The sequence below is a fragment of the Vulpes lagopus genome, chromosome 5 (genome assembly GCF_018345385.1).
Source record: "Vulpes lagopus strain Blue_001 chromosome 5, ASM1834538v1, whole genome shotgun sequence".
In the NCBI taxonomy this organism is placed as follows: domain Eukaryota; kingdom Metazoa; phylum Chordata; class Mammalia; order Carnivora; family Canidae; genus Vulpes; species Vulpes lagopus.
The window spans coordinates 50,648,157-50,673,423 of record NC_054828.1 but is presented as its reverse complement, the minus strand read 5'-3'; the positions used below and the strand labels follow the sequence as shown (position 1 = coordinate 50,673,423).

Here is a 25,267-nt window from a genome sequence, read left to right as displayed (position 1 = left end):
TACTGCTTTAAGTGAAACCTTGTGGGGGGAAAACCTGAGCAGCCCCAAAATGTCTTATTCAGGGTTACAACTCTCTTTTCCCTGACCATAAGGGAATTTAGTTGTCGTCTGTGCGCTTTTGCTTTTACGAATACCAGAAAGATGGTCTGATTTTAAAGATTGCCCTTGACTTTTTTTTTTTTTTCCGAGCAGCAGGATCCAGGATCATTCACTCTGTCACCATAATTTTAACTTAAAACACCCCTAAACTGTACTTGAGACTATTACAAATCTGTTTATGTTGCAGTAAATAAAATAATAAAATCTTCTTAAAATTTTTATAACTGTTAATAGTGTTTAGGTTAGTTCAGCCAAATGCATGCTTGGGGATGCTTGAAGTGTTCTAGAGGCAAATGATTCTTTTGGTGAATGGTTCGTTTGTACAGGTTACCCTGGCCAGAGCTGAAAATGGCTTTTGATTGTTTAGGGAGTGAGGTTACGGCATTTAAAACATTAAAGTTTTAGATGACGTTTTGGATCAATTTGGATGTAAAAGGATATAAAGTCATTAGTTAAATTATAAAATTTATATTTCAGAGTAAGTCTGCTCATATCAATCCAGTTCGAGGCATAAGAAAATTTTCCTTTCACCACGGCTTTTCCTGTCTTTCAGACTACTGGAAAAAATGATTGGTGTATTTCATACGAATGTAAAAGACTCTTTTGGCTTTGGTCTAGTATCAATAATCTGGGTAGCAGGGTTGGGGGAAATTGGGCCCTGGGGGTTATCATCTCATTGGCATGAAACATATGGAAAACACAGGTACATTTATTCTGCTGTTGAACTGTTTTCTTAAGCCTGTTACTATGGCTTCTAAGTGCATCAACAGGCAGCCCCTTTTTACATGCTGCTCTTCGCATTTCCAAATGCTCCCTGTCCATTTAGTCCTTGCTATTCAAACTGTAGTATGTGGAAGAGCAATGTGGGTTTCCCTTGGGAGCTTATTAGAAATGCAAGAGACTTGAGCTTATCCCACACTGCTGACTTAGAATCTGCATGGTTACAGGATGCCCAAGTCATTCATGACCACAGGGAAGTTTGAGAGGTGCTCATCTGCATGGACTTTCCCTGATGATTTTGACCACAGTGATTAATGCCTCTTTTTCTTTTTTTAATTTTATTTATTTATTTATGATAGTCACACACACACACACACACACACACACACAGAGAGGCAGAGATACAGGCAGAGGGAGAAGCAGGCTCCATGCAGGGAGCTCGACGTGGGACTCGATCCCGGGTCTCCAGGATCGTGCCCTAGGCCAAAGGCAGGCGCCAAACCGCTGCGCCACCCAGGGATCCCCTAATGCCTCTTTTCTCTGAATTCCAACCTTACCTTTTGTCCATTCTTTAAATTAGCACTTTGTTATATAATCCTATGTTTCTCACTAATTGTCGGACATATGCTCACTAATTGTATGGACAATATTATTTCCTTGACAGTATCGTGAGCTCTTAGATCAGGGCCACAATTCTCTAAAAGGCCACATGGTAAACATTTTAGGCTTTGCAGACCACATACTGTCTCAATTGCATATACTTGTTTACTCTTTAAAAATTAAAACACATTAGGTAGTGAGGGAAACTGCGTGGGGAAAAATTAGAGAGGGTAACAAACCATGAGAGACTCCTAACTACAAAACAAAGGGTTGCAGAAGAGGAAGAGGATGGGAGGATGGAGTCACTGGGTGACAGGCACAAGGAGGGCGTTTGATGGGATGAGCACTGAGTGTTATACTATATTTTGGCAAGTGAATTTAAATAAAATATTGAAGAATAATAATAAAATTAATTTGTGTTCTTAAGCAAACAAACACATTAGGTAGAAAGTCATACAAAAATGGGCCCTAAGGTGGCTGGGTGGCTCAGGTTGTGACTCTGAGGTCCTGGGATAGAGCTCCACATCGTGCTCCCTGCATGGAGCCTGCTTCTCCCTCTGCCTATATCTCTGCTCTCTTTCTGTGTCTCTCATGAATAAATAAAATCTTTAAAAAAAAACATAAAAACAAAACCCAAAACAAAAAATGGTCCCTAGTCTACATTTGGTTTGTGAGCGGTAATTTGCCCACCCTTACCCTAGATGGCAAGACCAGAGTTGTATATTGGTCTTTTGGTGCAATGATATTAGGAGGTTTGTAATCGATGCTTATTATTCAGTGGATTGTTAAAAGTCATTCCATAATTCCTTCTGCCTTATGTTCTAAAACATTTTGAGGTAAGGTTTAGAAAAGATTACGAAAAATTATACTGTATCGATGAAAAGATATATTTACATACTTTAAAAAGAAGCTATTCATAAGAATGGAAGATTTCAAAGAAACTCACACATAGTTTTTCTTTTCTTATGGGTGCCAAGACAACAGTAAACCATGAATTTCCACCTGGCAAAAGAATATAAAAATCCTTAATTTTTCATTAAGATCATATTGGTAAAGAAATGTTGATATTCAAGCCAGCCCAATACGAGTACATCAGTAGCAAAAAGAATGCAAGTAGTATGCCACAATCATTGGCTTAGAATTTTTGTGGCAATATATTTTTTTGTGACTTGACCATAGTATTATTCTTTAGTCTCTGAGTGCTTGTGAAACTGTAGTTTAATATTGTTATGAGTCATCTGTGGTGTTTAAGGTATTTATACATCAGGATTAATTCCTCGATTTTTTATTGCATTAATACTTAAAAACCCAAAACAGTGTTAGCAAAAGAGGAATGAAAAAACATTCTAGGAAAAGCAGCAATATAACATATCTATTACACATGCACATACACACATGCATGCGCACAGACGCACACATGCACACAAGCAAGCCTGCTGACCTTATTGCTCCAGGCAATGTTAGGGAGAGAAATGGGTTTTCTGTTTAGACTGCTATTTTGTGTGCTTTTTTTCTTTCTTTCTTTCTTTTTTTTTTTTTTTTTGACCCTTATAAGAAAACCAGCAATAAGCTTATTTTCAGACCAGAAAAAAAAAAAAGTAGTTTTCCTGATAGGAAAGACCAAAAAACATTACTGTGATATATCCTATAGATTGTTTCTTTCATCAGTATCACAAGAACTGGACAGCTTTGGAAATCTGAATTTAATGAAAGGCTACACAGAACATATTTAAAGTTGTGAAACCATTTGCTATTAACTTGATCAATACTTTTTCTTAAGACAGTGTTCATCTACAGAGAAAGAGATCATATAATATTCAAGATGTAAGAGCAGATTATTTGTTTACATGTTTTTAAGCTTGATATGGTCACGAGAATAGGGCTTTTAATTTTCATATGCTTTAAGAGAATCTATAAACACTCAACTAAAATACCAGTATTTTTATTTGGCTCCACACAATATTATTTTTATGTTTCCACTGAGGCTTTCCAAATTTGTTTTATTTCCATGTTTTTTTTCCTATTTGTAGTTGTGTTTAATAATCAAAGAACACCACTAAACTGGTTGTAGTTGACCCGACATCCTAAAAACATTAGATAATCTTTAAAAAAATTTTTTAATTATTTATTTATGAGAGACACAGAGGGAGAGGCAGAGACACAAACAGAGGGGGAAGCAGGCTCCCTGCAGGGAGCTCAATGCAGGACTTGACCCCAGCACCCTAGGATCACGATCTGAGCCAAAGGCAGATGCTCAACCACTGAGCCACCCTGGTGTCCCAAAATGTTAGATAATCTTAATCATTTTGAGGCACTGCCCCTTTTGCAGGCATCCACTGGGTTTTCTGGGAGCGAAAGCTTGGACTTTTCCAGATTGGTATAGAGAAAGTTACTTTGAAATGTGTCCAAGATGGTCAGGATGAGGTCTTCACAGGAAGTCAGGTCTAGGGAATCATTCATTCAAGAATGATGATGTGTAAGTAGTGGAAGTCAATGAAGGTAGCTTCAGATGTAAAAGGCATGACCCTCCACTTTAAGTAGTGGAGTTATGTTTGAAAAATTTCACATGTCTCTTTTGCACATACACGTGGATGTATAGATTCCCTGGAGATGCGTCTGTGCATACTTGATCCCGCAAGGTGGAGAAGAACAGAGTAGATCCTGCTTTGGTACTGCCCTATTTTTGGCTAACTTCCTTCGTGGCAGAAACCCAGCTTGCTTATATGCAGAACACATTCTTCTACACGAAGAGGGACCATATAAGTGAACACTCCACACTAGAACACTTCTGATAGTGGAAAAGGATGCTATTAACAATTTCAGCTGAAAATAGATATACAGCAGGGACATTTGGTTAATGGGATTAATGAGGAATGTTGAAGAGTGGATGGATACCATCCAGGACTTTATTAATGGATTCTCTAAGTCCTTGGATCTCCAGACTTGAGGAGATTCTATAGCAAAGCATTGGTTTTGGAGGTACACGGGTGATTCCCATCCTAGTTTGTCACTTGCTGTCTGTGTGACCTTGGCCAAATTTCCTAATTGCTCTTTTAGTTTTCTGGTTGTAAGTGCGAATAATAATCCTTACCACTCAAGATTGCTTTAAAGATTAAAGAGATGATATACGTATAGTATTTAGCATGATGTTTGGCACAGAACAATCAGTAAATAAGTGTTATATTTTATTATCCCTACTTGACTAGGATGTAGTTCTATGTATATGAATAATGATACTACCATAGCAAGGTAGTTGTACAACCACAGCAAGGTGGAAAAGAGCCTTTTTGACGCTTGCTCCTACATTCTTTGAGCTTCTAAGACAACTCCAGTCCGATGTCCCATGCACAGTCAGCAAGCTCCTACCATGGGCTCCCCTCAGGAACACTGACCTCTTGCAAGTATTTTAGCTGAACTATGAGGCCCCAGGGCCCACTGCTTATGCAGCCACAATGACCCAAATGTTTAGGACATTTCCCTAATGCTCTGTAATATTTGACTTCTTGGAAGAATACATTAGCAAGGTGGAAGACGCATCCATCCTTATGGATGCATATATTCCACAGTTCTCTTTTTTGGGTAACACAGGAGAGCTGGGGCTAGCAATCTGCTCATGAAAAACACACCTCAGGAATTTTGAAAGCCATTATTAAAAATTAATTTATGTAAGCATTAACTAAATCATATTAAAAACAAGCCTATTTAAAAAAAAATTTTATTTTATTTATTTTTTATTTTTTTAAAACAAGCCTATTAATAAAGACTCAAAATTCACCAGTTGCAAATTATTTTGCTACATTTAACTATTACCCATGCTCTTGAGCTTATTTGAGTCCATTGTGTCTATTAGATAGAATGCTATATAGTGGTTTGCATCGTCCAGCCATTCTCACCTCCACATTGAGTGAAGCTACCCTGGCAGCTTGAAATCAGCCATGATGGGTATAGTCACATCATGGAAACAGATGAACCCTACAAACCAAGGCTTCATTAACATGTGTTGATTGTCTAGACTTTAGAAAGTGATGGGGAAAATGCAGATTAAACCTTTCGGTATGCCTTGGCTGCCACCCGTACAGTGTGAATAGTACACAAAATTGAGGGAATATTCTCCCAATATTCAAAAACAATTCTCTGATTGAGCAAAGAAGTCAGTCAGGTCACTGACTAATGAGGTTCCTACATACGTCTCCATTATTCTACTTTCTAACTAACATAAAGGAATGTATCAACCAACATTTGCATCAGAACCACATTTTTGCTCATTGATTGTAGCTATAGTTTGGCTGTGAATACAAGAATTTAACAGAAAAAACTACCAAAGGTTTCTGGGAGATTTAATTAACTAAGATGAATTCACAGAAAAGACTACAGTATAGTCTATTCTTATTATGTGCAAATTGTGTAATGTGAAATATCCTCCCAATCAGTAAAAGTTCATAACAAATGTGTGTGTGTACTGAACTGTATCAATATTAATTTTTTTTTTCCAGAGGGAGCTGGTTGTTAAATATTTACCAGGATACCATTGCTGGGACCTATGGAGCTACTCTTCTGCTATCAGAACTGCCCCTGAGGTCAGTATTTAAGTAGGGAACTTTAGGGCTTGGCCACTGTTGCACTGCTAGTCCCTGGAAAAGCCAAGTCGGTAGCGGTTAAAATCAGAGAAGTGAAGCTTGAAGATTGAGACTAGACGGTACAGTGAATGGTGACTTAAATTAGAAGCACACACTGGAAAAAGGACACAGAATAAGTCAGCATGGGAAACAAGACAGCCAGGGAGTGAATGAGATGAAGGATGGGGTTAGTTCCTGAAATCACTTAAAAAAAAAATTACTTATTCATGAGAGACACACAGAGGGAGAGGCAGACACATAAGCCAAGGGAGAAGCAGGGTCCCTGTGGGAGCCCGATGTGGGACTCGGGGTCATGACCTGAGCCTACGGCGGACACTCAACTGCGTAGCCCCCCGGGTGTCCCTGAATTCACTCATTTATTCATTTAAAGGATGCCTTTTATGTGAGGCCCCCGAGCATCCAGTGTTCTGAGCAAACCCCTACAAGCACTGTGCTGTCTCCGACAGTTTAGGGGCCTTGGGGTTAGGGGTGTTGGTGAGGTTTGGGGGAGCTTCCAACTCGAGGAAATTGGGGCGAAATGATAGCCACTTCAGGGAACAATTTTTTTTTTTTTTTTAGTACAGTAGGATGATTATTAGAGACATTTCAAATCTTATTTGTTCTGTTCTGCAATTTTATGTAAGATTTCTTGGAGGCTCCTTCTTAGTGATTAGATCCTTAGTCCTCACATGGTACCTATTCTTATGCCTGTTATGTGCAACCATGACATATCCTATTTTTGCACATTTTTTTCTGGTTTTATTTTTATTTTTTTATTTTTCTCTGGTTTTTTTTTTTTTTTTTTCCTCTGGTTTTAAAGGCAACCCATGTTCATGGTAGAAAATTTGGAAGTCACCAGAAAATTAAAAAGAAATATTCAGTCAAATGCCATAATTCAGAGATAACAACTGTTCATATTAGAATATTTCCTTAAGGATATATGTGTGTATATATACCTACATTTTTTATATATGTGTAATATATATACTCATATATATGCATAGTGTATATATTAGTATGTTTAGATTCTTTTATTTGATACTACATTATGTCATAGCATTTTTATTTGTCCTTAAAGTATTTTTTTTTAAAGATTTTATTTATCTATTAGGCAGAGAGAGAGCACAAGCAGGACAGGGAGAATCAGGGAGCTTGACAGGAGGCTCAATCTCACGACTGTGGGATCATGACCTGAGCAGGATGCAGACACTTAACCTGCTGAGTCACCCAGGCGCCTTGCTCTTAAAGTTTTTTACTTATCTTATACTACTGTTCGTATAGAAAGAATGCCAATCCTTGTTATATTTTCTGGGAAAATTTATAAATGTGTCATTTGCCTTTTAAATTTGTCCTGTATGTTCTTGCTTTAAAATTTATTCTAAAACTTTAGTCAAATGTATTGATGTGTTTATTGTTGACAGGTTTTCTTCCCTTTTATTCTTTTATCTTTCCACAACTCAATGACAAAAACAGCCACAAAATATCCTTGCAGTTACATATATATATATAGGTACACACACACACATATGTGTATATTTATGTATACATACACGTACATGTACAAAGATATGTGTATTAAATCTCAAATCCGTCTGAAATTCAATTTTGTGTATAAAGGAAATATCTGACTTATTTTTTTAAAATTTTTATTTATGATAGTCACAGAGAGAGAGAGAGAGAGGCAGAGACACAGGCAGAGGGAGAAGCAGGCTCCATGCACCGGGAGCCTGACGTGGGATTCGATCCCGGGTCTCCAGGATCACGCCCTGGGCCAAAGGCAGGCGCTAAACCACTGCGCCACCCAGAGATCTCTTTTTTTTTTTTTCCTGAAAGCCTAGTGAATTTTTTCAGAATGTTCATTAGCAGAACATATTTTTAGTTAAAACATATTTTTTTGTTAAAATGCTTTAGTGAAAACATTTGACTTTTAGAGAGACCTAAAAGACAGTGACCTAAACCAGAGGTTCTCAGACTTTGTTTAAAACAAGAATCCCCTGGAAGGCTTGTTAAAACACAGATCACTGGGCATTTTCTCCATACTTTTGAGACAGTAGGTATGGGGTAGTGTCCAAGAATTTGGCTTTCTAGCAAGTTCCCTGGTGATACTGATGCTGCTGGTCTGGGGGCCACACTCAGAATAACTGGTTTAAATAACTAAGGGATTAATGACTCTCAGCGGATCAGAGGTTGATGCTCTGTCTAAAGCTAGGCCACCCAGGCCTGGCACCTTGGTTTCGTGATGCCTTGGAAATCGAGGCTCCGTGAATTTTTCTGTTCCTTGATCCTTAGATGGGGGCTTTAGGCTTTATGGTCCTATGATTGCTCCTGCAACTCCATGTTCCCTCCAATAATAGGAAGAATAGGCTTCACCTATACTTGCCTCCCTGCCTCTCCCCACACTTTGCCTCCTCGCCCAAGCTGGACCTGGAGATTTCTGCTTGTAGCTTTATAGCTAGTACTGTGTCACATAGCAACTTTTACCTGTAATAGGAATTTAGACACAGATTTTTTTTTTTCCCAAGCTAGCTACGTTGCTACTCTAAACAAAACTGGATATGGAAGGGATTTGTGTATTGTTTGTGATTTCAGGGGCAATGCTTCTTTCTAGTGTTTCATTATTAAGATGTTGTTGGCTTATCATGTTAAGGAGCTATCTTACTTTCCTTCCTCACTTGTAAGGTGGTATCAGGCATAGGATCTTTAAATGTGATAATATATTTTTCTTAATTGGTATATTGATGTAGCTGGACTCATTGCAACGCCTCAAGTCCTAATACCAAATCGTCATTGCATTTATGCCTGATTATTCTCTAAGAGTCTATTGAATTTGATTGCATATCTTGTATTTAGATTTCTACATTATCTCTCACTAACTAAATCAGTATGTTGTTGATGTCGAGTTGTTTATATCGAGATTATCCTAGCTTTAAAAACAAACTTGTTGTTCACTGTGTCCCTGGAAATCTGCTAAACTGAGATTTATATGAATTACCCCATTTAAATTTATAGACATTTTATGAAGTTCGTACCTTAACTATTTCCATTTTGCAGATGAGGAAAGTGGGTTTGAGAACAGTCATTTCAGGTCACCATCGAGGAAATTCTAAGCCCCTTATTCCCTGGACTAGTTCTTAATTTATTTGGTACACTGGGAAACCTTCCATCCTTTGTTATGTTGTGGAGTAGCTTATGTTCTGTGAGAATTATTAATTTCTCGAAAGATTAAAATAATTTCTCCATAAAATAAACTCAGATATACATTATCTGATTCTGTAGTCTTTTGGGAAAGTTATTTCATGATAACTTAAAATTTTCCTTACAGTTAATTTAGATTTTCAATTTCTTCCCTGTTATTTAGATTGTCAAATTTATTAGCATACAACTGAAAACAGTATACACGGATGAAAATTATCTCTGTATTTGTCACAATCTCTTTTTAATAGATTTGTTAAAGAATAATAATTGCATTATGTTTTTCTCAAAGAACTAGACCTTGGCTTTATCTATCAATTTTCTCTTTCTATTTTGTTATTCACTGTCCTATAAACATCACCATTACTTTCTACCCCTCTTTTATTATTAAAGGAATTATCCATTATTACAGTTGTTTCTTTTCCAATAGCTTAAAGTATTTTGTCTACTTATTTTGTTATTTTAAAAAATTAACACAAGCTTTTGACTTTATTATTTTTTTTTAAATATAGCTTTAGGTTAAATCCCTTACCTTTTAACACATGTCATTTCATTTTGCATTTGAGTTTGTTTAGCCAACAGTTACTTGAGAGAAATTATTTTAACTCCCAAAGGATTATAAATATGTCTGTTTTTTTACTATTAATTTTTAGTGGTTTTATGTTTTTTGTTACATTTTATTTTGTTTCATTATGATCAGAGAGAGTGGCTAGTATAATTTTCATTTTTTGAAGTTTACTGGGATGTTGTTTGTTCCTAGAAAATGATCAAATTATATTTTCAAAGACATTTTATTTTTTAAAGATTTTATTCATTTATTCATGAGACAGAGAGAGAGAGAGAGAGAGGCAGAAACATAGGCAGAAGGAAAAGCAGGATCCCTGTGGGGAGCCTGATGTGGGACTCAATCCCAGGACCCCGGGATCACACCTTGAGCCGAAGGCAGATGCTCAACCACTGAGCCACCCAGGTGCTCCTGCTTTATTTATTTATTTTTTAATATATGTTAGAAATACTGTTGACCTCTTGTTCCCTTTAGGCTTTTTGTTTAATTTTATTTTACAAATTAAAACAACAGTTGGATTTTCATAAAACTGAATCTAAGTATTTTCCTTTCTTAATAAGGAATTTTAAACCAATATTCATTAATTGGTGTAATCAATGTTTTAGATTTACTTTTGGAATTTTATTTTATTTTTCTAAGTTTATACGTCTGGTTCCTTTTCTTATTATCTGACTTTTACTACATCCACTGCTTATTTTTTCAGAGTTTTGGAGGACATAATCCTACTTTCAATTGTATTTAGGCATTATTTCTGGTTAAGAATACAGAAATTTATTAATCTTTAATTATAAATTCAACAAGCATTTTTTTGTAGGTTTTGCAAGGTAGGCACTATTCTACACCATAGGTTGCCATTAGTTGGCAAATAAATACATCCATAAATAAAAATGGTATAGACTCTGCTTTATATATTTTATATTCCAGAGAGTAAAACATTTATTTGCCAAAGAATCACATAACACTGATATAAAAGTCAGGGTTCAACCAGAGACATAGAACCAGTAGAAAATATATATTAAGAAATTTATTGCCAAGATTTAACTTACTCAGTTGTGTGTGCTGACTAGGCAAGTCTGAAATTTGTAGGGCAGGTTATCAGAAAGACTGAGCTAGGATCTTTTAGTTCAAGGGCTGAAGCTACTGCCCACACTCAGAAATTTCTTTTTTAGGGACATCTCAGCTTTGATCTTAAGGCCTTTTATTGAAAACTGTATGAATCAGGTCTGCCTAGATTATCTAGAAAAATCTCCCTTGCATAAAGTCAACTGATTATGGACTTAAATCACACATACAAAATACCCTCATAGCAACACCCTGATTGGTATTTGGTTGAATACCTAGGGATTATAACCAAGTTTATATATCAAAAAGACAATTAAAAATATAAAATTACAATTGTGGGAGGTATAGTAAAGAAAAGATACATGGTATTACAAAACTGAACATGAAGGAAACCAGTTGACTTAGACATAGAGGCTAGGTAGGCCTTGGGCCCTTCATGGTCCATCTTGTTGCTTGGCCCAATACTTTATAAATATTTAGTCATGGGCCCAATTGATTTTGCAGCTTGTCTAAGACTTCAGAGCCACAACATGCTGACTGTTAGCTTAAAGGGAATTATTTACCTCACTTTTATGGACCCAAATTATTTTTCAGATGAGCCAGACCAAAAGAATCTCCTCTTAAATGGTTCTGAGACTATTCATTGCCTTAAAATGTAAACATAAGCAAACAAATTCTTCACCATCAAAAACAACAAAAAAATATATCCAGCTTTCAGACAAGCGTTTTAAGATTTTCTGATCTAAAGAATGTTTGTATAATTAAGAACTTAATATTTTATCTTCAGTTCTTGACAAAACCTCTTGAAAAGGTAATAAATTTAACTATCCCTTGGATTGGTAAAATGACTTTCATTGTAGAAGTTAATCTTCAGGGCAGCCTGGGTGGCTCAGCGGTTTAGTGCTGCCTTCAGCCCAGGATGTGATCCTGGAGACCCGGGATCAAGTCCTATGTCAGGTTCCCTGCATGGAGCCTGCTTCTCCCTCTGCCTGTGTCTCTGCCTCTCTGTCTATGTCTCTCATGAATAAATAAATAAAATCTTAAAAAAATAGAAGATAATCTTCATATATGATATAGATGACCCCTTGGTGCCAGCATAGTCTAGTGGAGAGCATAATATGCCTCAGTACCATCTTCATCAGAGAAGCAAAAATAAATGTGTGGCTAATCATTGCAGGCATTCCATCCTCACCTTGGGTACCCAGATGTTTTGTCCAGTTGAAGTTTTGCTCAGCAAATAAGCTTTTGCTGCTTCTTCTTCTTCCTTCTTCTTCCTTATTCTTTCTTCTTCTTTTCTTCTTCTTCTTCTTCTTCTTCTTCTTCTTCTTCTTCTTCTTCTTCTTCTTCTTCTTCTTCTTCTTCTTCTTTCTTCTTTCTTCTTTCTTCTTCTTCTTTTCTTCTTTCTTTTCTTCTTCCTTTTCTTCTTCTTTCTTCTTCTTCTTCTTCTTCTTCTTCTTCTTCTTTCTTTTAGCATTTCAAAGGTGCTGGTAGCCTTTAGAGTTTCCAAAAGATGTTCATAAATTAGTAATTTTTCTTGGGTGACATCAGTGTGCATATGCTGGATAAAAATCAAGAGCCTCCAGCAGAAAGATGTCAGGATCGAATTACATCCTGAATATAAAAAGAATGATGGCCAATTCATCTATATCTTACTTCAAAACATTAGAAAGCCAGCAGTTCTGGAGTGGTTGAAATCATTTGCTAAACGCACTGCCTCCAAAACAAACCAATCCCATCATTTCCAGGACTCATGGTTATACCATGGTCTCTGTAGTAGTGAAAGCCTTTTTTTCCTTGGATTGGATTTGAGACATGAAGTTTTAGAGGATGCCTCTGACAAGGATTATATGTCAGAGCTAATCCAAGTTTTGGTAAAGTTCTTGTTTTGTACATTGAATCTCTTTTTTAGGCAATGATCTGTACTGATGTGTTATTAGGATGGATGGTTGTCAATTTTTGCATCAGCCTATAATCCTTATGTTTCTGTAATGAGAATGTGATGTGTTTCCCTTAAAACTTTTGTTTTGGTCTCCAAATTGCCTTGAGGCCAAAATCAGCTATTTACTGTTTCCAAAAGAATTTACACTATCCAAAGGAATCCTATCCTATCCAATTTAATATCATTAAAGAAAGACTATTTCTGAGTCTTTTTCTTCTCTCTCCTCACTCTTATCTTCCCTAGCAATTAGGCTATTTACTTAAAATTGCATTTTCCAGTTAGTAAAACTGGAAAAGATTCCACCTAACCTGAGGTGAGGTATCATTCAGAGCAGTGTGACTAAAGAAGAAGGCATGTTGAAGGTTTCCATCACCATTCCATATGAGGAGCAGTACCTTTAGCACAAAATTAATAAAAAGCTCTACTGGAGACTGTGTTCTATCCAAAACAGGAGGGAAGACTCTAAAAGTGAAACATTGAAGGGGCTATTTCTTGTAAAAAAATTATTTTGACTATTGACATGTGAGTGGAAAATATAAGGAAAAAACTAAATAAATGAAAATAGATGGTATCTGAGATGCCAGGTAGCCCAGAAAGGGATTTCTAATGGCAAATCCTTTTGCCCCAGAATAAATATAAAACTTGATAAATTTCTGAAAAAAAATTCAGGGCTCTAGAATCTAAAAATCAAAGGCAGACAATAAATTAAGAAGAATATATTATTAAAATATTTGCTGAACTTCAGATAAGAGCGGTGGAAGTTACTGCTATTCTTGGCTGTTCCCATTCAGTCCTTTAGCTCACATGACATGGTGTTTGTACCAGGGTGGGGCTAGCCATAAAACTAGCAGCTTTTTTTTTTTTTAATGACTATTACACAGTTATGCTAGTATTTTATTAATTCAAAAGCACTTTACAAGAAAATGTAAGTTTGGCTTCCAATAGGAATGTTATATTGGGACTTGATACCACACTCATAGATTTTAGTTTTGCAAGGAAAAAAAAGGCTTTTGGGTTAAACAATAATTGTAACCAAAACTTTAATCTCAAAGATTCTCACAAACATATTGCAAATGACAGCATGAAAAATATCTTGCACAGTAAAAACTTAACTCCTGCCCAGCTAAAGTGTGACATTTAATATTATGAAAACAAAAGTGGCAAAAATAAAACTAAGACTTTTTCTATAGCTGGGACATAGTATGCAGCTATGGTTCAACTAAGCAGTCTTTCAAGGCTATTTTGAAAACCAGCAGCTTTGCTGTTGAAGACACTCATGTGATGTGGAGCGGAGGTCAAAATAATCCCACATCCAGCAGTATTGCCAGTAATCATAGCAATCTTAATAGGAAAAGAATAATGAAGGCATCAGCCCTGTGAGTCAGACATGAGGTTGTAGTCTTGTTTAGAGTGAGTTGCAGACCTATAGATTCCAAAATAATTAGAAAGTCATAGAAGAGCTGGCTAGTAAAGGTCCCTTGCACATCACTGGCTGACTGGGACCTGTATATATGCAGAGAAGACCTGAAGGAGCATGATTGCATAAACAGGGTCAAACTGCATGAAATTTGGATGGGCTCCCAATCAACAAACAGATCTATGAGCAGGATGTAAACATCACTGACTCCAGGTGTGTCAGTATAACATCTGGCCAATCATGGGCTGGCCACCATGCTATCCATACTATGTTGACCTCTGATCTAGTCTGACCAAGAAAAAAGAGAGAAGACACAAATTAGAGAATTCAAGAATGAAAGAGAAACATTAGTGCCAGCTCTGAGAAATTAAGAGTTATAAGGAAATATTAACAATATTATATCAAAAAATTAGAAAATTCAGATGAAACAGACAATTTCTTACACATACTACAGAACACAAACTACTGAAACTGACTCAGGAAGAAAGAGAAAATCAAAATAGACCAAAGAGTAAAGGAATTGAATTAGTACTTCACCCCCAGGGGTGACTGGGTGGCTTCATTGGTTAAGCATCCGACTCTTGATTTCAGCTCAGGTCATGATTTCAGGGTTGTGAGATCAAGCCCTATGTTGGGCTCTGCATTCCGAGAGCATCTGCTTGAGATTCTCTCTCTCCTCTCCCTCTGTCCCTCCTCCTCCATGTGCACTCACACTCTCTCACTCTCTCTCTCCTCTTTCTCTCTCTAAAATAAGCAAATCTTTAAGTGAAAAATAATACCAAACCTTCTTAAATTCTGCCAGAAAATAGAAGGAAAAAAATACTCCTTAGTGCTATGAGGCTAGCTTTATCTTATATGAAAGTCACTTAAAGGTATCTTAAAGAATCTCAAGAAGAAAAAACTACATATTAGTATACTAATACTAGTTAGTATTACTTTGAATATAGATGCAAAAAACTTCAAAAAATTTGCAAATAAAGTCTAGTAACGTATAAGAAAGATACACAATAACCAAGTGGGATTTATCACAGAAATGGAAGACTATTTTAATATCTGAAAATAAATCAATATAATATACCATCTTCATAAAAACAGATAAAACCACATGATTATCTCAAGCACAGAAAAAAACATTTGAAAAAAAAATCTAGCAATCATGAATGATCAAGACTTTCAACAAATTGGGAATAGTAGGGAACTTTTTCAGTGTAAGATATGGCATATGCAAAAATCTATAGCTAACATTATACTTAACTGCGAAAGACTTAGTGCTTTGTCCCTAAGAACAAGAAAATGGCAAATATGTTCACTTTAACCGGTGGTATTCAACATTGTGCTGGAGACTCTAGCCAGTACAATAAGAAAAGACAAAGAAATTAAAAACATATGGATTAAAAGAGAATTAAACTGCCCTTTTTGAAGACAACATGATCCTGAAAGTAGAAACTCCCAATGAATGTAAAAAACATACTGGAACTAATAAATGAGTTCAAGGTTACAAAATACAAGATAAGCATGCAAAAATAATTTTTCTAGAGTCTAGCAGTAATCAATTGGAAAATGAAATTTAATTCCTAATAGCATGAAAAAGAATAAAATACTGACAATATACATAATGAAAGTAGTACAAATCTCACTTGCAGAAAACTATAAAACACTGCTGAAAGGAATTAAGATTAAGAGGTGCCTGGCTGGCTCAATTGGTAGAGCGTGTGACTATTGATTACAAGGTTGTATCAAAGATTTTATCAAAATAAAATCTTTAAAAAATAAAAAGGAAAAAAACAAAACAAGCAAAAACCCCCTAAATTCCTGTAAAATTAGTGGCTTCAATCAATACATACTTATTACTTCCCAATTTCTGTAAGTCAGAAATTACAGCCTAGCTCAGTTGGGTTCTCTGCTCAGTCTTATGAGACTATGGTCAAGGTGCCAACTGGGGCAGAGATCTGTTTCCCCAAATCCCTATAAGGTTGTTGGCAGTATCTGGTACCCAAGAGCTATAGGATTCATGGCAACTTGCTTCTTCAAAGCCAGGACTGAGAAAGAGAAAGAGAGACACTCCACCATGAGAAAGAGAGCCTCTAGCAAGATGGGTGCTATGCTCTTTAATTGTATACATGGAACCACTTTTGCCACTGCCTCCTTGGTTGAAGCAAGTCACAAGACCCACCATCCTTAAGGGGAGAGATTATGCCAAAGCACCAATACTAGGAAGAAGGGTCTATGAGGTTTATCCTAAAGTCTGCCCACCCCACTGTTTCAGAGATATCAGTAAGAAATATTTTATTTTATTTTATTAAGGTTTAATTTATTTATTCATGAGAGACACAGTGAGAGAGGCAGAGACAAATGCAGAGGGAGAAACAGGCTGCATGCTGGGAGCCCAATATGGGACTCGATCCCAGGATCTCAGGGTCACGTCCTGAGCCAAAGGCAGCCACCCAGGCGTCCCATTAAGAAAAATTTTAAAAGACAAGTCACCAATTTGGAGAAAATATTTGCAAATCACACATCTCAGGGGTTGGCAAACTATGGCCTGTGGCCTGTTTTGGTAAGACTCATGAGCTAAGAATGTTTTTTTATATTTTTAAAGGGTTGTAAAAAAAAAAAAAGAATGCAAAAGGGGCTCTGTGTGGCCCACAAACATAAAATATTTATCATCTGTTCTTTTACAAAAAAGCTTGCAACTCTCTGATAGATCTGTTGAAGCACTTGTATCTAGAATATATAAAGCACTTGCATAACTCATCAATAAGGAGACAATCCACTTAAAAAGAAAAGAAGGAATTCAGGTAGCATTTAGATGCAAAGATTAGCCCCTGGATGATAGCCCGGAAACAGAGATTATAACCATAAGGAGCTGAATTTGGCCAACAGCCCGAGTGGGCTTGGAAGTGGATTCTTTCCCAGAGCATCCAGTAAGGAACAGTCCTGCTGATTTTGTAATTTCAGTCTTGTGAGACCTTAAGAAGAAGACCCAGCTGAGCCCAACTGGACTTCTCCCATACAAAAACAGTTAATAAATGTATATTACTTTAAGCAGCCACATTCGTGGCAATTTGGTGTAGCAGCAATAAAAACCTAATGCAGAGGGTGACAAATGTACACAGACATTTCAAGAAAGGTCACGGACAAATACACCCATGATAAAGAAGCTCAAAATAATTAATTTTCCATCAGGGAAATTAATTTTCAATAATTAGTTTCCATCAGGGAAATGCAAACTAAAATGAGATACTGCTGTATACCTACTGAAATGGCTTTAAAGAAAAGACTGACAATTTCAAGTGTAGGTGTTGGTATGGAGTAATGGAAGCTCTCAGACACTGCTTGTGTGCATGTAAAATGAGGCAGCTACATTGGAAAGCAGGGTAGCAGCTTCTTAAAAAGCTAAAGGTAAACTTACTGTCCATCTCAACAATCTTATGCTTAGGTATTTATCCAAGGGAAATGAAAATACAAGTCCACCCAGAGACTTGCACACATATATTCACAGCAGCATTACTTATAGTAGAAACAAAAAAAAAAAAAATGGAAACAATCCAAATATCCATCAAGCGATGAGTGGATTAACAGAGTATTCTATTTCCATAAAATAGAATACTGTTGATCAATAAGAAGAACAAACTACAAATACGTGCTACAACATAATGAATCTCAAAGTATTGTGCCAAGTGAAAGGAGCCAGACAGAAAGTATTATATATTCCACGATTCCATTTAAATGAAGTTTCCAGAAAGGCAGACTTAACAGAGACAGAAAACAGATGAATGGTCGCCTGGGGCTGGGAGCAGAAGCAGGTGCTGACTGCAAACAGGCGCAAAAGAGTTTTGGAGGGTGATGGAAATGTTCCAAAGCTAGATTGAAGTGATAGTTGCACAGCTCTATAAATTTACTAAAATTCACTGAATTGTACACTGACTTGTAATGATAGGTGCACATTATGGTGCACCTATCATTAAATTATACCTCAATTTAAAAAATGGTAATAATTAACTTTGGCGAAAGTAGAAGAAAGGAAATGTAATCATAATACAGTGCTCAGCTGTGCGTAATATTTACGTAAACATAACTGGATATTGATTTAATCTACAAAAATGAATACAGCTACATTGGAGTCATGGAGCTGGGGAAGCAGAGGCCGTGGGAGTATGTATAAGAGGGTAAAATATTCAACTACCGTAACAGGAAGTAAGTAGATTATGTACAAAATTTATGTGTCTAAACATAGCAAAATACACATATTATTTAAACATCTAAGGCTAGGCAAGTGCCAACAAAAACAGCTAAAAGAGTCAGGTGATTGGCTCTGAAAACATCAAGTCAGGAGTAGTGCCCGAACTCCAGGGGCATCATAAGGTCGAGAGAGGTGAAGTCTGAGGATGAGGGAGGTTTGGGATGGGGTGGGATGCAGATGGTGAAGACGCGGTGGGCATTAGGTAATATCCAGAAGAAAACTGTATAGAACCTAGAATGACATGTCTTCTCTATCACAGGCTTTTTTTCAGAACCATTTGGAGCAAAATGTGAGCTCATTCTCTGAGAACTCACTTGTATCCTACGTGGTATGCATATCAAATCCTCTCACTTCTCTCTGAACACAGTTGCACTCATTTAATTTCAGATAATACATACATTTGTCAGCCTAATGAGGATACGTATTTTACCACTGGAAAATTTATTTATTTATTTATTTTACCACTGGAAAATTTAAACAATCCCTCTGCTTTTCATAGATTTCTTGATGATAATTCCCAAAGCAGAGTTTAAGTCATTCAGGAATGCGTTCTTTAATTTTTCCCTACTGATGGTATTAATAAGGAAATGGGCCCCCAATGGAAAGTATCTTCTTTCTGTCTTCGGTCAGGAGTGTTATCAATTTGTTACATAGAGTTTTAATTCTGATTTGGTATTTATTATTAAATGGATATAAGGAAAGGGATATTTATGTTATATTATGTGGCCTTATCCTCAGCTTTAGATCACATGGGACACTCTAATATTTCTTTCCATCAGTTCTTTTAGTATTCAGTATTCTACATACATTTAATCAGATACTTTAGGCTATTGTATAATAATGATTTAGGGGCTATTGACATAGTCTCAGAGGCTAACTCAGTTGTAACACTTAAAAATTATTAGTTCTAAAATGAATATGTCCTTGGAAGAAATTCGTGTCGTATCAAAAATGAAAAAGTAGAAGGTGAAAGTTTCCCTTTATTGGAATGGTTGAATTATGTCCACCAAGCATCCTACTTGCTAAAATAATTATGTGCTCGTAACAAAGCAATGGTTTCACATTCTGGCAAACTAATTTAGATATTAGAAATAATTTAGATATTATGACCAGGACAATAGTCACATTGGTCATTATAATTGGGAACAACAAGTCTGCCTCAAATTGCCCTGTCCTGTTGATTCCTGTACTGTTGTATCATGAGAGGAATGGTATCTGAATACGAATGGAAAAAGAACAGTTTTGGACATGGTGAAGGAGGAGAGAGATGCTGCTGGATTAGAAGATAATTCCTTTGGGGATGAGAGGTGGGTTTCTGGTAAATGCAACCAGATACTTTTGAGTTGGGTGTGGTTAGCGAGGTGAGTCAAAGCCTTTTTTTTTTTTTACCTTCCACATAGCCCTCCCCTCCTTTATGTCCTGAACCACAGACTGGGGTTTGAGCAATTCAGGAATGCATTCCTTAAGTTATCTTTATTGTGTATGAAGATGGTGGAAATTCCTGTGAAGTTTGTTTTTTGTTTTGTTTTGTTTTGTTTTGGGAGTGGGGGTGGGGGATTGGGTTTGCCTCCAGTCAGTGTAGTCGCCAGTTTGGTCTTTCTGTGGATTTTCATGAGTATTTTAATTAGCAGTCTGAAGAAGGTGAATTAGGCACTGCTAGTCTTGTTGCTATGATAACAAAGAAGGCCTTGAATATTTTATAAATCTTTGTCATGGAGGCTAAGACCAGAATTTAAATGGAAACTTGTAGGATATTTATCCAGACAGGAGATTGAAACATACTGCACTTGTGTTATTTCTGCCCTCATTTATCGCCTACAGCTTCCACATACTAATTCATTATGGCATGAACAACGTGGGGCTATGGTTTTCAAAACCAGGTTTTATAGGACTGTGCTCTATTTCTATTTGGGAGGATGGGGTGGCTCAAAGGAGAAAGCACTGGACTTGAATATATAAGATAGGAATTTGAGTACTAGTCTGTCGGTTAGGAGTTGTGTGCAACAAAGACAAATTACTTAAATTCAGAGCTTCAGTTTCCTTATCAGCAAAATGAGATTAGTAATATCTACCTCCTGGGGTTATTGTGAGACTCAATGAAACACTATTGAGGACAGTATAGAACCACCTGATAATGGCAAACAACGACAGTGTGGTCCTTGCCCTCATAGAGCTGGCTATCAAGAGACATAGTCAGTGTCGAATAATCAATATGACAAGGAATGTAAAATTGTACCTGTGACATGTGCTATGAGAAGCTCTTTTTTCTCATACTACATGTCCCATCTTCCAAAAGGAATCTATTGTCTCTGCTTTCAAAATGTAGGCCGTCCTCACTTCATGGTTCCAAAAGACATGGATTTCAGTTATAGGGGTTTAGTTCGATAATACCAGTTCTCCAACAGCACGGTTCAAATTTCGGTTACTGCAGTATATAAACTATGAACTATGAGTAATTAAATAAAGTACAAACTTTGCTGCTAGGTCTTCAGTCCACAAATCCCCACATAAATAACAGATGCGCATCCTCATCTGTGACCAATCACGTCACCTCATTTAATGCCTGTGGGCAGCTAGTCACTGCATACCTGTTATTCAGTTCATGCACAGACAGCAAAGTGTGTAATTATGTTGCCTCTTTGTCTCTTAGTGATAAACCCGTTCGACCTTTTGCAAAAGCGAGTAATTAAAAGAAAGAATTGAGCCACAAAGATGAGCGTGCTATAAAGAAATGAAATTTGATAATGCTGGAAATGAAATTCAAATCCAATATAAATGCAGTAATAGAAGAAATACCTGTCCATGGGAACATTGGCATTGCCGTATTTCAAGTGGCTCTAGATTTTTAGCCAGCGACACTTAGTTAAGGTACCCTTATCACATCACTGTGGAAGTGGTTGTGACAAAGAGGATGGAGATGTTCCAGGGGACATGATGCTGACAAATAAGTTCTCACTAAAGACCTCAGTGGTATTTCAATACGTTGAAAGTGCAAGGGGATAAACTGTTGGAAGCGGATCCAGTTTAGAGACTAGTAGTTCACCAAGGCATGGAGAGATATTTGCTCATTATTATAATTAATGCAAGAGGAATTAGGCAAATTTTGTCCAAATTACCCTTGATAATTTTTTTTTAATGAAGGAGTAAAAGATGAAATCTCAATGTTTCTAATGTTTTAAATGACAGTGTTCTAAATAAATAATAGTTGTGCTATTTTTTCCACTTAACCTGTAGATTCATAACTGACAGTAGAGTTTTTAATGCCTTGAGAAAAATTTTTAAAGGTTGGAGAACCAGTTTTTCCCACTGATTACTAAGATCAATTATTAAGATGCCTGGTTCTAGTTTGCATGGACGTATTTATAGTTCTACAGTCCTTTCCAAGCAGGAACTACTTGGTTATAAAAAAATTCACTGACCACAACTGCTACCACTTTGATCTGAACCACCATCGCCTTTTGCCTGGATTATTTCTATAATCCCTTAACTGTTCTGTTGTTGTTGTTGTTGTTTTTCTCTGCTCCTGGCCTTGGGCTTCTGCAGCTTGTTCTCAATACAAAACCAGAGATCCTGAACAACGTGTGACCGATCATTTTATGCTTCTGCTAATGGCTTCCCATATTACTCAGAGGGGAACTCACAGTCCTTACTTTTTATAAGACCTCTTGTGATTTAAGATCTTGGCACTTTTCTGACCTCATTTTTTGTTTTCTTCTTAGTTTCTCTCGGCTCCAGCCAAAGAGGGCAACTGGTTTTTTTCAACTCATAAGGCGTGTGTCTGCCTCAGGGTCTTTGCACTCCCCATTCTGTCTCTGGAATGTTCTTCCTCTGATAGGCTTTACTCAGAGGATCATCTCCATGATGACTTGCCCTGGGAATACGCTCTAAAATTCACCCCCTCACTGAATATTCCTCATCCCATCTTTCCTTCTTTACTATTATTTATTTTTTACCTTAGCAAACATCAGTACCATTATATATTTTACTTTTTTATGTTGTTAATTTTTTTCTGACACTCGCTACAGTATAAGCACAAAAAAAAAAAAAAACCAGACGTTTTAGTCTCTACCTTGTATCTCCCGTACCTACTATAGTGCCAAACATGTCGGGGATGGCCTCGAAACATCTGGCAAATTAATGTTGAGTCCATGATTGAGAGCTTACAGTTTTTAGCGTTTTACAGAAATAAAATTATTTTTTGGATCATAAAGGAATAATGTGATTTGACAAGTAAATGTGTGTATTTTTTGCCTGAATATTAAATTCCACCAGAAGATGAAAACAATTAACTATAGCTTTACCTTCAATGACAAATATATTATCATTTAGCTCACTATTAATCTTCTGTTTGTGTGTGTTGATGACAGTTATACCTGAGTCCATTTATAAATCTGGCATCATAATTTTAATTAATTCTATTATTCCTTCGCTGTCTTCGATGCCTTGGTTCAGCAGACAGTGTAGGCTCTAGATCATGGTGTGTCATATTATGTACTGAGCATGTTCTTAACAATGTGAAATGGTGATTGGTTTTCAGTGGACTGAAAAAATGGCTATATTTTGGTAGAGCGCAAAGTATTCCATAACCACTTGGTGATAAACAAATAAATCCCCATTATCTGCTCTTGCCTCAAACTGCCATCTTCAATAATTACTTTGTCGCTCTCATTTGTTTTTTTTGACTAAGAAGAGGTAGTCAACCTCTAAGCATTTATTCCTTGAGATTTTATACATTTTCCGTTAACATTTTATTTTGAAATAACTTCGGATTACAGAAAAGTAAAAATAGTAAAAAGAATTCATATATATCTACGACCCATGTTCTCTAGATGTTAACATTTTACCACGTCTGTCTTCTCATTCTTCCTACTGTATGTGTGTATATGTGCATACAAATATCGTTATTGTTCCCCAACCATTTGAGAGGAAGTTGCAGGCATACGCCACTTTAGCCCTAAATATTTCAGTGTGTATTGCTAAAAACGAGGACGTATTCTTACATAATCTCAGTTTAATGATCAAAACCAGGGAATTTATAATTTACTTTTAGGCAAAGCATTTCTAAAACTGTATGTGTTGGTAACGGATACCATCCTGATTATTATTACGTCTACAATTTAATCCACTTTCAAAGGGAGCATTATGTCATCGTTGCCTTTTGTTCTTATTTTATAAATTTTTCTTCAAATGATGTCAAAGTGAAGCTTATTGCGTCCTGACAATGATTGTATCACACCGTTTCTTCCTTGAGAATTTAAAGGAGCAGATCAAAAGTCACTCTGAGACCTCCCAGAAATGACACATCTGTCTCAGTTTTTAGAGTTACTATTTTTGGTCTGGTAAAATTAGATAAGACCCTTGGGATTTAAAGGTTTGTGATGAGCGATTTTGAATGTTCACAGAGCTGTTTCTCCCCACAAATTATGATGTGCTTTTGTTACTGTGAGGTCACGGTACTGCCCCCCGCCCTGCCCCACGCACTGTATCATATCAGCTTTTATAGTGTAATGAACATATGACGGTTTCTTTTCCTATTCTGCTCTTTTGATTTGTTCCTCCCATCCCAATGGCTGCTGAAAAACTTCCTACGAGTTCTTTGCAGGCAGGTCTCACTTGGCACATTTGCTTGCCAGAGCCTCCCAAATCACATTTGCTGGTTAGTCATCTATTATTTTTCCTTTGTCCTCCTTTCCTTTTTCCATTAGGACCTATGGGTGGTAACAAATTTCTTGCCACTAGTCCCACATTCCTGCCTTATCCCTTGTGGTTCCTTTATATATCCCAGTCACACCTATGTAAGCAATCCCTTTCTAAATAAATTCTCATCAGATTAAAATTATCTCATTTTCAGTGTGCCATTTGTTTCTTGAGAGGATCTTGGCTTATCCAGTGCCCTGTTTAGAAGCAAGTTTTCAAATCCTTTCAGCTAATATGATCCTAAGGGTATACAGTGTGTGTGTGCAAGTATGTGCATAATCCACTTAGACACAAACCACATTTGTGAACATATATTTGTAATTATTCTGTATATTCAATTTTCGTAACATTTTATGCATCACGTAACCTTTTTATATGATACTAGTCTTTGGAGCTCTCCTTTTTAATAATTGAAATCTTTTGCATGGTGGCTGATTATAACATAATTAAGTTACACATTTTCCTCTTTGGAAACATTTAGGTCTCCCTAAACCTTCAAATTTCTCTCCTATTTAATGCTTTGACCAAACTTACGAATCCATCATTTTTTGCATTTTTGTTTCTCACTTTTGTTCGTATCTTGTCTTCTTCCTTGTTCCCTAACCCTGACATTCCTTTCTTCTTAAAAGTAGATTTTTCTTTTTTGTCCAATGCTCTCCTTACACTCTCTTTATCTATGAAGTATTTATTTTTTATTTATTTAATTTCTGTGAGGCTTTTAGAAGCTTATAGAAGATCCTTCTGCAGACCTGAACTATATATACTCTTGAATTTGAATGAAAGGGCAAAGAAGAGTGAAGCATCAAGGGATAGTTTTTCTAGCTGAGGGGTTTTCTTTGCTTTACCCCATTGTTTGAGTGCCAGGCTGAAGCTTCTGTAGGATGGGTCGAGACCTATGTCAGTCTTGGAATTGAGGCCTGTGTTGGGCTTAGCAGCTCTCATTCCCCCAGCCTTATGAAACCACCTGCAATCTCAGCCTGTGCAGGACTAGGACTTAGTCTTGGGGTTCACTTGGACTCTTGGGACTGGCTACTTGCTCCAAATCTCTCTTTTCCATTGCTCTTCGCTGTGTTCTGAATGCCGGCCTCTCTGGTCCATCTGTTCTTTCTGGTCCTCTCTC

At 36.7% G+C, this 25,267-nt stretch overlaps 1 long non-coding RNA gene across 1 annotated transcript in view; it reads left to right on the top strand.

Annotated features, from left to right (window-relative positions):
• LOC121491449 overlaps positions 1 to 25,267 on the top strand; it is a 123,252-nt gene that overhangs the window by 1,266 nt on the left and 96,719 nt on the right. Inside the window, exon 2 of the long non-coding RNA XR_005987985.1 lies at positions 5,913 to 5,996. This is a non-coding gene — a long non-coding RNA (uncharacterized LOC121491449). The remainder of the gene's footprint in view (positions 1 to 5,912; positions 5,997 to 25,267) is intronic.